Below are 15,014 nucleotides of genomic sequence, written 5' to 3' on the forward strand. Positions count from 1 at the left end.
AATAAACCCTGAATTTATTTATTTATTTATTTATTTATTTTAAATCATCTTTTGCGTTCCACGGTAGAAAGAAAATCATATGAGTTTGGAACAAAATAATGGTAAGTATATGATTGTTCATTTTTGGTGTAACTATTTCTTTAGCTTCCCCTCAATATCAGCAAAAAGTGTTTCAATGAAAAGGAAAAAAATCCTACTTTTGTACTTCTATAAATATTATATAATACCAGGTTACCACAGGTTTATTGTTGTAACACTAAATGACAAAATGTAGGCATGAAACTCTGAATAGCACAAATTGATAGGTTCTTTAAACTTGTTGTCTTTTAGCCAATCAGCTCGCTCACATGTGATATGTCAAGCAAATTGGCTCACATGGTGTAAGCTGATTGGTCCTTTGATGTATAATCTGGTAGCCAATCTACTTCCAAACTCTCAATTTGTCTAACATTTATATTTGCTCAGTTTGCAAGTAAGCTGGTTTCACTGCTGCAAACTGCAAGAGTTTCCTCGATTATAGAGTTCTGAAGCTTTCATGTGACTGAGCCGTTTAATTAGCCACGCCCCCTCATTCCAAACCCTGCCCTCCAAAGATAATTTTATTTAGACCAAAACTGAGCAATAGAGCAGCGTTATTTGTTCCTGTGGCTGTCAAATTCAACGGTGGCACAATAGCACCCTCAACTGACAAACATTATGAATCATAGCTTTAATGATCCGCTTCAAATACAACATTATGAGAACGAGCAAAATAATTGACAGGTGAAAAGCGTCAGTGTCCATGGACATATTTTTGTTTGCTGTTTACAAAGTCTACAGTTGTCACAGAGACTGGTGAGATATCTCAGGACACTTATTTCATTAATATCTTTAAGGAAGTAGGAATATTTTTTGCATACTTTTCCTTGAAAATATCGCTTACAGCACCTTTAATGCTCTATTGAGTATTAAATCAACAAAACCTCCCAACCTTAAACCCTACACCTTACCGATAAAAGAGATAAAAAATGTAATTGGTGAAGCAACTGCATCATTTTGTGGTGCTTCTATGATACTTTCGGCTCCAGTGTCGACTCGCACACTCTTTAGGACTCGTACATGGTACTCCTTTGCAAAAGCAACACTCTATCAGTTGAGCTTCTGCACAATTTGGTGAAAAATAAGTGTTTTTGAACTGATAACTGGGGGTTACGTATGTAACCGTGGTATCCTAACTTATCTAGTGGAGTCTTTCCCTGGTGCTCGTATCTTTGCCAAGTATAAATATCAAAGTCGTCACCCCCGTGACCATGACGCTCAGGCAGACAGCCTATAAAGGCATGTCATTACGTCATGTCCGTTCTCTGGCCATTCTCGTCTACCCGAGTGACCAGAAGTCTGGCGGTCCTCCATTTAGTCGTAGAACCATGGTTACTTACGTAACCCCCAGTTCTACTTCCTTACATTCCGGACCACCAAAGCAGTATCCTAACTTATCTAGTGGAGATAATACCAAAGCAGTCACGAGGGTTCCACTGCCCATCAGGTACATTTGAAACAACAGTTTAAAAGGATCATTTGTGATTTATACTCCAATGTTTCTGAGTAACATATACAACAGACACTTTGTCAATGCTGAATTAACCTTTATTCAAGTTGAGAATCTTTTGTAACCATCACAGAACACACTGGAGGCATTGTAGCCACATTAAGCCTGTAAAGTCTGGCAAAAGTAAATAGAGTCTTCCATGTTGCTGCATCACAGATGTCAGATAGCTGCACACCATTCAGGGCTGCCCAGAAAGTGGCAACTGCACATACTGAATGGCATTTCACAAAGGCCGGGACTTCATGACCTGCATTACAATAAGCATGTATGATTACCTCTGTCACCCAATGAGATAATCTATCCTTAGACACAACCGAACCCTTTCTGTGATCACCATAACACACAAACAGCTGATCAGTGACCCGCCAGGCTGCTGTCACTTCCACATACTGCCGAAGAGCCCTGACTGGACACAGGACTGACCTGTATTCATCTGTAAAAGCAGATAAAATAATGGGCTTGTTCATGTATTGTGGTGACAATACCTTGAGAAGAAATGCCACAGTGTTACCTGTTTACACTCAAGTCCCCAGCGTAAACACTGCGGGCTGACTGACAACGCATGCAATTCACTAACACGCCATGCAGTGGCTATGGCCAGCAAAAAAGCTGACTTGAAGGAAAGCCACTTAATACCTACATTGGTTAATGGCTCAAATGGTGAGCAGGAGAGGATACTCAAAACCAAATTCAGATCCCACTGTGGAACCAAAGCCTTAAGACTGGGTCGGAGTCGGCTAACACCTTTAATAAACATTCTAGTTAAATTATGCATGCCTATTGAACTGTTCCTCTGTGTGCGGACAATGCTGCCACATACACCTTAATTATGGAGCAATACGGACTATGCTCTAAGAGGCTCTGCAGAAAGTCCAAGATGTTACTTCTAGTGCAAGCATAAGGGTCAATTTCCCCTTTTGCACACCACTGAGAAAAAGCTCTCCATTTGTCTGCATACGCCCAACGTGTAGAAGGTGCATGTGCATTCAGGTGCGTGTGCTCGACCCCATGTGAACATTCCAATATAATTGGGTTGCCCCTAGGGGCCAAACCCACAACTTCAGTGTGTGAGGCCTGTTGTGTCACAACGTCCCATCCACCTGAGATAATAAATCTGGTCTTATTGGCAGTGGGCATGGCCTGCCTGTCAGTAAAAGCAACAATAGGTGAAACCATGGCCTGTTCGGCCAGAATGGGGCTATTAACAGAACGGGTTGCCTTGTCTCCTGGATTCATCGCAATGTCATCCATAGTAATGGCAGGGGTGGAAATGGATACAAGCGACCATTTGACCAGCTGTGTGCCAACGCATCCTGGCAAAGAACCTCTGGCTCGTCCTTGTCTGAAAACCACATCGGGCATTTCTGTTCACTGCACGTATAACGTCTGCTATTCGTAGCATGTGAAATGGTAGATGTTTCAGAAAGACGTTGAGGTCTCTTAAATCCAGAATAGGATGAATCCCCCCATCCTTTTTTGGAACCAGGAAGTACCTGGAGAAAAATCAGTTTAACTGGTTTGGGCCATGCACAATTTCTATGGCCTGTTTTTGTAGCAATGACTCTATTTCTGCTCCCAATGCAATCAGATGCTTCGGATTCCGCACTGTTGTAGGGTGAACCCCGGTATTTGGAGGTGGTTGATGGCAAAACTGCAATTTGTATCCTTTTGACAGGGTGTTTAACAGCCATGTGTCTAATGTTATTGCATCCCAGCACTCCAAGTGCTGAGGAAGGAAACAGCCCACCACCGACCATGTACCCTCAGGTATGACACTGAGGAGCCCCAGCACTGGTAGTAGACTGCGCCCTAGATATGAAATTGCGCCTTGATGAAGCATTCAATTGCGAAGCTGCTCTGGATTGGCGCGGTGGTGCCAACACCTCCTGCATTCTGCCCTGCACAAAGCCAGTACTACATTGTTGATGATGAGGTTAAGGGCCTCTGTGGGAATACTGAATATACTGCGCTAGATGCCTGAAGGTATTTTGCTGCCTTAAATGCTTCGAACACATTTCAGACATCTGTATAATACTTCCTGAGCCTTTGCACCAAACACCTGTCCCGGAACAAGGGGAAGTTGGTGCAAAATGTTCTTACCAGATTCTAGCAATGGAGTCTGGGCTAGCCACACCTGCTTTCTCAGCTGTGTCAGAAGACCCAGAAACCTACCACATTCTGATGCAGCTGCTCCAACTGCTTGGAGTGAAGCTTGTAATATTTCGGCACATCCTGAATCGTCATATGAAGGTAGTGAAGCATTGAGTGCCAACAGTAACTGTGCCAATGTATTAGAGATGCATCTGACATTCGCTACAGCACTGTAAGTCTTACGCACAAGTGTATCAGTCCGTTTATATTCTGGCTGTGGACAGCTCGGCATAGAACGCAGCCTGCACAGCAAGTGACGGCACTACAATTTCTACTGGTGGCATTGAATCCAACCCAACTGACTCTGCATCTGCCATACTAGACAGCATGCACGTTACCTTATCAGTCCGCATGTTCAACGCACTCTTGAAACCAAATGATAATTATTTAATGAAGTCACCACACTGTGGGACAACTAAATCATTAACATGACCAGAAGCACAGCAAAACAGGTTAGGAGCCTGATTAGTTTCAATAGGTGGAGCATCAAGGTTGAGTCACTTTTAATTTAGCACGCAAAGAATTTGCTGCTGATATTGGCTCACCATTGCGATCTGAACTCTGTGCACTGCTTGAATGCAGTGATACTGGGCTTACAACTCTCTCCGTCATGACGGGTTGTTCATCAAAAAAGGAGTCTGATGCAGACATCGAAACCACATCAAAAATTTTCTCCATGCAAGGAGCAACTGTAGTAGGTTCTGTTAAATGGTGCCCTTCATTATGCTGCTTCATAGAAGCCAACAGAGCCTGAATCTGGCCCATACCTTCAGCTAGCTGATCCACCCTGCGCTCCAACGCAGAGGGGGTTTTTGCCTTTTTTCTTCGGAGGTGGATCGACTGCCACCGCCACCCTTTTAACTCCACGTTCTGAAGAGTTTGCACCCATGGCGGGAATAGATAACCTGATTCAGCATTCCAACATGCAAGGCGGGCTTCACGAATTGCTAATGGCATAAAACTACAGCTAGGACAAGGATCTGAAATGGCCTGCTTAAGGTGCTCAGGTCCCAAACAAGACAGAAAACAATCATGGCTGTCATCTAATTCCATAGGTGAGTCACACAACTTGCAGCTCGCCATTGAACAGAGAAATTGAAAAAAAAAAATAATAATAAATTCAATGCTGCAAATCAAAATAGCTAATCAGCTTAATCACTATATCTCTACAAAATTATTTGATGACCAGCTGTGCCAACGCTGCTTGCCAACATGACAGAATATGACAATAACTGAAATATAAACAAAGTAAGGTGACGCAGCAGTCGCTTAATACTGCTTACCTTCCAGCCATTTAACAGCGGCCAAAAAACAATGAAAAAACAACAACAAAAACGAGCGTCCCAAGTTATTTATAGATCAAGCTGTGTAACTTCACCCTCGGGAACATTTTCCTCAAAGAAGAGAACTGGAAAGAGAACGGACATGACGTAATGCCATGAGCGTCATGGTCACGGGAGTGACGACTTTGATATTTATACTCGGCAAAGATATGAGCACCAGGGAAAGACTCCTCTAGATAAGTTAGGATACCACTCTGGCGGTTCGGAATGAAAGGAAGTAGAACCTGTCTTTTACTTGTGATTTTTGTGAAAGTGAATAAAAGTCATTGTTGTAGCACTTTTTCAGGAAAATACATACCGCAATACATACAATGTGCTATGTAAAAATAATAATGTGATCTGATAACTGATATTTTGACCAAAATTAAGATATTTTCCCATATTTAGAGGCGAAAGACTGGAGAAGGATCCCCCCTCCAGTATATCTGCCTGTCCTAAAAAACAGCCAGATACCCCGGCTAAAGAGTTACATCAGTGTAAGCAGGGTCGGGAGGGTTACTTTTGAAATGTATTCCACTACAGATTACAGAATACATGCTGTAAAATGTAATTTGTAACGTATTCCGTTAGATTACTCAAGGTCAGTAATGTATTCTAATTACTTTGGATTACTTCTTCAGCACTGGTAGATTTTTTCACTTGTTTTGACTATAAAAACTCTGCCAGTACAGTAAGACAAAATACACATGTTAAAAATACATTCTCTGAAAAACCTAAATATCTTATGTAGTGTTGTTTCTAAAACAAGATCAATCAAACTGATCTTGTTTTAAGGATTTTTTGATATTTTTACAGGAAAACAATACAAAAATTATCAATAATATGATTTTTGCCCTAATATCAAAGGTCTTACTAGAAAAGAAGAAATTATGATCCAACGTGAATGTTCTTGATAAAAAAATATGATTGTGTCTGGTAACATGTGCATGTAAAATGGCTAGAAATAACATTTTAGCTAAGTGTAAAGCCGACAATTTACACAAGGTTTATTTCTATTTCTTGTGCTCCAAACTTACTTCAAACTTACTTCTCTGTCTGCTCGTACAAATGTAACACATCATAAGAAAGTGTTTCACCGCTGTTCAAATGCACTTTGGATCGTACCATTTATATGTATAAATGTTTTCCATCTGAAAGGACTAAATATTAAATGAAACAAATGACAATAAAATGCAAAGTAATCTCTTCAGTAATCAAAATACGTTTTGAATGTAACTGTATTCTAATTACCAATTATTTAAATTGTAACTGTAGTGGAATACAGTTACTTATATTTTGTATTTTATAATACATAATGCCATCACATTTATTCAGTTACTCCACAGCCCTGAGTGTAAACCAGTACTGTGAATCAAACAGCTAACATACATGAGATACATGAGAGGTGCAGTCAGGGATTTCAGGGTGAATGCTTGCATAGTCAAGCCGGAGGTGTTCCATCCAGCTTGTTAAGCAGCATATCAGAGCTGTAAGGATGAGTAAAAGGGTGTTTTTGTTTTCCGTACAGGACTGTGGAAAGATGTGCTATGTGGTGTGTAGAGACAGGGAAGATTTTGTTTGGGGTGGAACAACTCATTTTTGAATAAAAGAGTGAGCTGTTGATATTGTTTAGGCCACAATTCTACTTGTTAAACTAGATAAGAGTTTCTGTGGGTCTCAGCCAGGAGATGTTTTATTTTACCCAGAAACCAAATTTTATCATTTGATATTTGATATTAGAGTCTTGTCTGAACTATATAAAGGCCATTCTCAGGAAAATGGGGCTGTTTGTGCACTACAGTTTTTTTTCCCATTTGCACACAAATAATGAAACAGGAGCAGATTTAAAAAAAATACATATGCAAAACAATATTAGTGCTGGGAAAGTAAAAAAAAAAAAAAAAATAAATAAATCCCAAAAGGGCTTATACAAAGTACTTTCCCACAAATCAAAGTCTGAATGAAATCATTCAGTTTCTTTATTTTATAAAGAAATTAAGCAACAATAAAAGACAAAAACATATAAGAAAATAAAAAGAATAAAGAAATACAATCATACCAATCAGACAAAGAAATTAGCTTTGATATTGAAGAAGAGTTATTGTGCAACAAGAAACATTTTAGGTATTTTTTTAAAAACAAATGGCGATTTGCAATTCTTTAAATACAGAGGCAGACAGTTCCAAAGAGACGACCCCCTATATGAAATTGCAAATTGAACAAGAGATGTCCTGAAAAAAACAGAATGAAGGTTTTCTAAAGATCTTGTGTGGTGATGATGTGAGTTGAACTGAAGAATAATTTTAAAGGAGATTGGTAAAAGATTGTTTTTGAAAGAAAAAAATAAATTGACACTTGAAGGTGATTAATTTCTACAAACAATACCCCATAATGACAACGTGAAAGAAGTTTGTTTGAAATCTTTGCAAATTTATAAAAAAATTAAAAAAAAATTACAAAAAAATCACATGTACATAAGTATTCACAGCCTTTGCTCAATACTTTGTTGAAGCAACTTTGGCACCAATTACAGCCTCAAGTATTTTTGAGTATGATGCTACAAGCTTGGCACACCTATTTTTGGGCAGTTTCACCCATTCTTCTTTGCAGGACCTCTCAAGGTCCATCAGGTTGGATGGGGAGCGTCGGTGCACAGCCATTTTCAGATCTCTCCAGAGATGTTCAATCGGGTTCAAGTCTGGTCTCTGGCTGGGCCACTCAAGGACATTCACAGAGTTGTCCCGGAGCCACTCCTTTGTTATCTTGGCTGTGTGCTTAGGGTCGTTGTCCTGTTGGAAGATGAACCTTCACCCCAGTCTGAGGTCCAGAGTGCTCTGGAGCAGGTTTTCATCAAGGATGTCTCTGTACATTGCTGCATTCATCTTTCCCTCGATCCTGACTAGTCTCCCAGTTCCTGCCGCTGAAAAACATCCCCACAGCATGATGCTGCCACCACCATGCTTCACTGTAGGGATGGCATTGGCCAGGTGATGAGCGGTGCCTGGATTCCTCCAGACATGACGCTTGCCATTCAGGCCAAAGAGTTCAATCTTTGTTTCTCATGGTCTGAGAGTCCTTCAGGTGCCTTTTGGCAAACTCCAGGTGGGCTGTCATGTGCCTTTTACTGAGGAGTGGCTTCCGTCTGGCCACTCTACCATCAGGCCTCATTGGTGGAGTGCTGCAGAGATGGTTGTTCTTCTGGAAGGTTCTCCTCTCTCCACAGAGAAATGCTGGAGCTCTGTCAGAGTGACCATCGGGTTCTTGGTCACCTCCCTGACTAAGGCCCTTCTCCCCCGATCGCTCAGTTTGGCCTGGTGGCCAGCTCTAGGAAGAGTCCTGGTGGTTCCAAACTTCTTCCATTTACGGATGATGGAGGCCACTGTGCTCATTTGGACCTTCAATGTTGCAGAAATATTTCTGTACCCTTCCCCAGATCTGTGCCTCGATACAATCCTGTCTCGGAGGTCTACAGACAATTCCTTGGACTTCATGGCTTGGTTTGTGCTCTGACATGCACTGTTAACTGTAGGACCTTATATAGACAGGTGTGTGCCTTTCCAAATCATGTCCAATCAACTGAATTTACCACAGGTGGACTCCAATCAAGTTGTAGAAACATCTCAAGGATGATCAGTGGAAACAGGATGCACCTGAGCTCAATTTTGAGTGTCATGGCAAAAGCTGTGAATACTTATGTACATGTGATTTTTTTTCTTTTTTTCTTTTTAATAAATTTGCAAAGATTTCAAACAAACTTCTTTCATGTTGTCATTATGGGGTATTGTTTGTAGAATTTTGAGGAAAATAATGAATTTAATCAATTTTGGAATAAGGCTGTAGCATAACAAAATGTGGAAAAAGTGAAGCGCTGTGAATACTTTCTGGATGGACTGCACAAACAGGAGAGGTTACTTTTATATGTGCTAGCCCAGATGATGTTACAGTATGACAAATAAGGATATATCAAAGAGTAATACAAACAAATAATTTTTTGATAGTTAACAATGGCTTCTTCTGATAACACCAATATTCTTAGCTATTTTGGATGAAATCAAATAAATATGGTTTCTCCAACAAAATCTATCATCAAGTATTCCAAGAAATTTAGTGCAATGAACACAGGTCATGGCATTATTAGACATATACACTGGTGGAAGACTATCAGTTCTATTTTTAGTCCTAGATGAGAATAACATGTATGAACCTTTTTTTTTAATGTTAAGAGATAATTTGTTAACTTTAAACCAGTGATCAATATTAGACAGTTCTATATTTATGGAAGAAATTAACTTGTGTCCATCTTTGTCATATAAAAAAATATTGGTGTCATCAGCAAATAGAATAAGGTATGTATTCTTTGAGTACAGATATAAATCATTCACATAGATTAAAAAAGGCAGAGGCCCCAGTATTGAACCTTGGGGAATGCCACATTCAGTGTACATCATTTCAGAAACAGAATCAATCCATGATACACTCTGTTTTCTGTTAGAAAATAGCTTCTGAACCATTCCAGCTCCATGTTAAGTACATCATAAAGTTGCAATTTCTGTAATAAAATGTTAAGATTGACCGTATCAAATTCTTCAGAAAGGTCTATGAAAACACTTATAGTTATTTCATTATTATCAAGTGCTCTGAAAATTTTTTTCCATCAGTTGAATTAGAGCCATGGAGGTGGAATGCTTTTGACAGAAACCACATTGGTAAATATATTATAAATTATGTTTGCAGGTGACACATGAGTTGGTTATATACTATTTTTTCAATGAACTTTGAGATACATGGAAGAATGGATATTGGTCTATAATTGGAAAAAAATGATGGATCGTCAGATTTATATATCAGAGTAAATTTAGCCCATTTAAATTGATCAGGAAATATGTCAGTAGTTAATGATTGATTAATGATGTGAAGTAAATGTTTTGCAATAGAGGAAAAACATTTATTTAAATGTATTGGCTTAACTTCATCCAGTCCAGCAGCAGAGGGCTTGAGTGCACTAATAGCATCATTAACGTCCTTTATCGTAGCCATTGTAAATTTGAATATATTAGGTACCGGGTGTGACTCTAAATTCAGTAAAGGAAAAAAAACCTGGTTTCACCAGTATGTTTAAATTCAATATTTAGATTATTTTATTATTATTATTATTATTATTTTGGTGTTCTCTTGTTAATTAAACCATTTATAATTTTCCATGCACTTTTCATATTATTACATACTGTTAGAAATGTATTGTGAAAATACTGTTGTTTGGTTTTCCTAAAATTATATTGTAACTCTACGATATGCAGAGTAAATATTATGATTTAATGGAGAGGGATCAGTAAGGTAGGCTCTATATAGCATGTGTTTCTTTTTAATTGCTTTTTTGAGAGTTTTATTGGTTTTATATGGAAATGATTGATCAAACGCAAATGCAATTGTTTCACTGAAAATAGAATACGCCTTTAATGCATTTTTATCAGACAGGACACTTGTCCAATTATATGTAGACATATAATTTGTAAATGTATCAATATTACTGTTCCTAAAATGTCTTATTTGACATAGCTGTCTTTCACTGGGTAATGCTATAGGAATTATAGTGAAAACAGGAATATGGTCAGAGATATCAGTATATAGTATGCCACTGGAAATGGGCAGGGATGCCACATTAGTAAGAATATTATCATTCAGAGTTTTTGTGGAAGATGTTAATCTAGTACGTTGATTTATCAAAGGAAAAATTATAACACATTAATCTGATTAATAAAATGGGATGCCTTATTATGAAAAAGATCCATATTAAAGTCACCCATCAAATAGCAGATTTTAATTAGACAATTAACAAGATGGTCGACAAATGTTGTAATATTAGAATTAGGAGGCCTATAGATACAACCTAGGATAGTATTTCCCACAGGAAATACTGTGGGAATTTAAGTTCAATAAATAAAGTTTCAGTTTCAGAATCAAGTAGGACTACTAAATCAGAACATAGAGTGAAATTAAAATGATCTTCAACAAACAATGAAACACCTCCTCTGAGCCTATCAGATCTATAATAGGGTATATGACGATAACCGGGCATGAAATACATTGATGACTTTACATTATTTAACCGAGTTTTGAAAAGGGAGCATAGATAAATATTCCATGAGGGTTTCATATTTCTTTGACAAACTCTGTATGTTTAAATGAAAAAATGAAAAGAATTTAGTATTGTGTATGTTCAGTTTATCAAATAAATTCTTGAAAGAAGTACCCTTATAATATCGACAACATATATTTACATCATTAGATTGAGAATTGATATCAGGGTCAATACTGGAAAATTTAGCAAGATTACATGTGATAAAATGATAGGAGGAATGATCAGATCCTATTTGAGAAGCCATGGATCAAAAGGAGTGGAGATCTGAGGCAGTCCAAAAGTAAACAAAAGGGGAGATGTATCTATAGACTGCAAAGTCGATACACACAATAAGCTGGTCATACAGTATCTTAGATAGGCAGGCTTGGGGAGTAACGGAATACTTGTAAAGGTGTTACGTAATCAGGATACAAAAAATTGTAACTGTAATCCGTTACAGTTACATAAAAACTCAACCTGTTCAGATTACAGTTACATTTGGTAAAAATTTGGATTACTAGCAGGATTACAATTTTACAAAATATCCTCCTGACATCAAATGATAAAGACCGCTGCTTGCTTTAGAGTGGTACAGATATGATCAGATGCGCGCTGGAGATCTCTCGTGACACATGAATCTGGCACCACTTACTGTCGCATGCTCAAATAACACCTGTCTCACATCAATACTGTGCTCTCCAGGCAAACAAGGTCAAACCATTTAAAGGGCTGTTTCATCGCAATGACTCGAGAAATATGATTATTTTTGTGGAAACTCCAACATTCTTGTCACTTCAATGGAGAAAATTAAAACAACATTACAGTTCAGTGCAATTTATACTTTCCATGTTGTGAAAATGCAGTGTTTTTCCAAGGACCCGACATATAATTTAAAGAAGCATTTAAAGGTAAGACCCATACGAAAATCATGTTAGGTAGGATAGCTAAAATTAGTCATAAGTGTTCCCTAATTTCGCCGTCCGACGGTCTGTCGATCGTTTTCGTGGTAGCAGGAATAGAAGCGGAGAAACGACCACTCCCCCCAACAAACAGCCCATATTCCGGTACACGGGAGGCCTACCGTCGAAACTTTAGTGTGATTTCTCATTTCCATCCTAACTTTAGTTGAAACTCTAAAATTGTTCTCTGAAATGCGTTCATGTTGGAATGACAGCTGTAATTGGGACAGCATTTCTTTTTTCTTTGTTGAAAAAAATCCAGATTGTACACATGAATACCAAATGAATTGAAAATGTTATTAAGTTCTTAGAGGAAAATGCAATGGATAATTTATCTGATGTTGATACTTTTTGTAAATATATAATTAAGAAGTCCAAAAGTATGGGTGAGGGAGAAATACTGGCAAATGTAACATTTGAAAACTCATAGAAAGTAGGAATAAGTAAATCAAGACACATTAAAAAAGTTTAAATCTATTTTTATCTATTCTTTAAAACAAGAATGTTTTAATTTTATTTATTTTTTTATATTATTAATTTTTTTGTCATTAAAATCCTCCTTAAACATAAACATAGAATCACCCATAAACGTTAACTGGTGATGTTTGACTGTGGATCATGAGCAAGCAGAGGACAGACACTGGAGGCACTGCATTATTATTATTATTAATAATAATAATAATAATAATAATAATAATAATGATGATGATGATGATGATGAAGATAACGATGAAGATAACCTGTGATCAACCTATTGCAGTCAGAAGTTAATAAATGGTCAGTGCCAATTAATCTACATGCTAACTGCAATACATGGCAGGATTTAACTTTGTACTGTTTTTGAATCTGAGGTATATCCTGTTAAATTTTGTTAACCAAGACATAATTCAGTGCATCTGTTCTAACTGTATTTGCTTGATGAGAAAATAAACTATTTTCTGTAACAGGTCACCTGATTTGGTTAAAATTGCAGAGTTGTTGTATATTTGAACATATTCTGTTTTCCTGTTAAGGAGGCAGTGTCCCTGTTTTTCATGCTTTTTTCTTATACTGTATATAATAATAGCTATATCACTCAAAACATTATTCAAATACTGTTTGTTTGCCTTCAGAAGGCATGATGAAAAGTCTTTGAGAAAATATTGCTTTTCTCGACTTTATTCACATATGCGATCTTGAGGTAAACGAAAAGTAACAAAAAAGGAATCTGATTACATTCCTTTCTTATTGAGGTAAATGGATTAAGTTACTGAATACATTTTTACTAAGTAATCTGTATTTGTAACGTATTACATTTTAAATGTAACCCTCCCAACCCTGGAGATATTATATTTCCCTTTCGGGAAGCTTCTTGGAGTTGCGGCAAAAGCTCTCTTCTTTTTTGTTGTACTGCTTCTGAAAAGTCATCAATGATGTACATGTTTGTACATTTAAGGGCTTTTGAATTTCCTCTTCGTCTTTCTATCGAAGGAGTTTAACTATGATAGCTCTCGGGCGGGCAAAATCATATTTTCCCACGCAATGTTCTCTTTCAAGCTCCGCTAATTTTCCATCCAATTTGAGATGATCAGTGAAGAAAAGTCATGAGACACAGTATAATTAACAGAAAGATAGAAAATAGCAGAAATGTGTGGGTGCCTCGTGCCCCCCCCCCGCAAGATGCCGCCCTAGGGAACTGCACATCTCGCCCATGCCTAAATCCACTACTGGACGTAACATACAAAGAGACTGAACGTGATTCACTGGCATCATGCTGACAGATGAGGTAGCGTAATTAAAATTACACAGTTATGATTGTTTTACTACAAACTTTGAGACTGTATATTATATTTGACTCTCCAGTGCTGGAACAGGGCTAAAACAAAGTGTGGATATAGGTCTGACTATGCAAGACTGTAGTTTGAAGTAATCACTTTTCTTTACATGATACATTGCATTTATACGATTAGCCAGCTTTATCAATAGCTGTTAGCTTAATTTGGTGGATGATGACAGTAGCTGTTTATTAAATAGACTGTACATTATAAATATGTTGACACAATTCAGTATTGATGTGATTCCATCACAACTGACATTTTGATATATTGATGCGCTATTGTTTTATAATAATAGAATGTATATATTTTCTGTATAACCAAGTTACGATGAATGGGTCTTTTTGCATTATCTTGAACATTGTCTAGCATTCATTTCATGTGTTATTGTAGTTTAGCTAAAATTACACAGATCAATTCTTATGGCACTATATTTCACATATTTTGCAGTTATGTAAGCTTACCTGTCCAAAAAGAAGAATGCCAATTCAGGGTCGGTTTTGATCCCCAAAACCGAACGAAGGTTCCTCTAGGAATCAAATGCCCTGCCGATGTTCACTCTAGTTTTCGCTCGACCACGATCACGTTTCCACTTATCCAGACGGGATTCAGTTGATATATATATATATATATATATATATATATATATATATATATATATATAAAAATTTTTTTTGGCTTACTCAGAGTTTGTGTAGGAGTCGGTGTTGTGCTAAGAGCCGGATGTTTGCTGGATTCCATCTCTAAGATAATGTTACCTAGTTGTAACACTTCTCAATGAAAGGAGGAGGCGAGAAGCAGATTTCCTGGTTCAGGTAGGTGTTTTATTCTCCTCACTGCAGCAGATACACTCTTTCAGGTTTTTCACTCCGTTCAATAATTCACTCTCAAAAACAAACAAACTCCTTCACAATAATAAACTCTCAACCTCGCAATAATAAACTCTCGGCTTCACAATATGATCTCTGGTACCCAGGCTCTCTCTCTCGTCTACTTGCGGTGTGGCTCTTTTTATCTCCCCGTGCTCACTGAAATTAGAGACAGGTGTTAGACATAATTTAG

General features: G+C 37.7%; 1 protein-coding gene across 1 annotated transcript in view; it reads right to left on the bottom strand.

Annotated features, from left to right (window-relative positions):
- LOC127453804 (uncharacterized) overlaps positions 1 to 15,014 on the bottom strand; it is a 31,855-nt gene that overhangs the window by 13,031 nt on the left and 3,810 nt on the right. The window lies entirely within an intron of this gene.

This window comes from Myxocyprinus asiaticus, chromosome 16 (assembly GCF_019703515.2).
Source record: "Myxocyprinus asiaticus isolate MX2 ecotype Aquarium Trade chromosome 16, UBuf_Myxa_2, whole genome shotgun sequence".
Lineage (NCBI taxonomy): Eukaryota > Metazoa > Chordata > Actinopteri > Cypriniformes > Catostomidae > Myxocyprinus > Myxocyprinus asiaticus.